The sequence below is a fragment of the Chrysochloris asiatica genome, unplaced genomic scaffold, assembly GCF_000296735.1.
Source record: "Chrysochloris asiatica unplaced genomic scaffold, ChrAsi1.0 scaffold00256, whole genome shotgun sequence".
In the NCBI taxonomy this organism is placed as follows: Eukaryota; Metazoa; Chordata; class Mammalia; order Afrosoricida; family Chrysochloridae; genus Chrysochloris; species Chrysochloris asiatica.
Window position 1 is genome coordinate 3020321 of NW_006408774.1, and position 1129 is coordinate 3021449.

Sequence of the window (1129 nt, forward strand, 5' to 3'; positions counted from 1 at the left end):
CTGGACAATTTCTAACCCCCTTTAAGGTATTCCAATCAGTTATAGGCTGAAGATGGACTTACAAGCTTTCTAGTGTGATGTTTCTGGCTATTCCTCCCCCCAACCCTCCTGACCTCCCAAATGTCTATTTCACAATGGTAGGCAAGGGAAACCAAGATTCAAAAGACAGCCAAGCATCTTAACGTTATTCCCCTCTTTTACCCTTTCAAACCATGCCTCAATCCCTGTATCCCAAAGCCCTGTTGTTCCAAGTTTGTGCATACATCATCATTTACCTCTGTCCCACTTAGCCCATGCAAACTTGCTAACTGTTCTCCCATCTGCGTTGTTCTTCCATTCCCCTCCCCCTTCTTGAGTATTGCCCCCCCCAGCACCCAAGCTTTCCTGTGTCTATTCCTTACCCTGTGCTCTATCTTCCCTTCCCTCCCCTTCTCTCATCCCATACATTCCAATGATCAGCAATTATACATATAGCTTCTTTTTTTCTCCCCCTTTTAGGTGGGTTCTTTTTCTCAGTCTTTTACAATAATGGTCCTAGCAATATTTCTTCTCCTTTTGTGACTATTCACTCAGCATAATGTCCTCAAGGTTCATCCATGTTATACGAGATGGCTTGCAGCTTCCCTGTTGTTCTTCAAGGTAGCATAGTATTCCACTGTGTGTATGTACCCACAGTTTGTTTATTCATTCTTCAATTGATGGGCATTTAAGCTGTCTCCATCTTTTTGCTATTGTAAATAGTGCTGTGTTGAATGTTGGTGTGCATATATCTACTCGTGTTATGGCTCGTATTTCTTGTGGGTAAATATCAACGAGAGGAATTGCTGGATCATAAGGTACTTTTATTTCCAACCTTCTGAGGAAGCGCCATATTTTTTTCCAGAGTGGTTGGACCATTTTGCAATCCCACCAACAATGTAGGAGGGTCCCAATCTCTCTGCATCCTCACCAGCATTTATTGTCCTCTACTTTTTTTTTATCTTTGCTGTTATTGCTGGTGTGAGATGGTATCTCATTGTTGTTTTGATTTGCATCTCTCTGATGGCTAGTATTCGTGAAAATTTCTTCATATGTTTGTTGGCTGCCCGGATCTCCTCCTTGGTGAAGTCCTGTTCATGTCCTGTGCCCA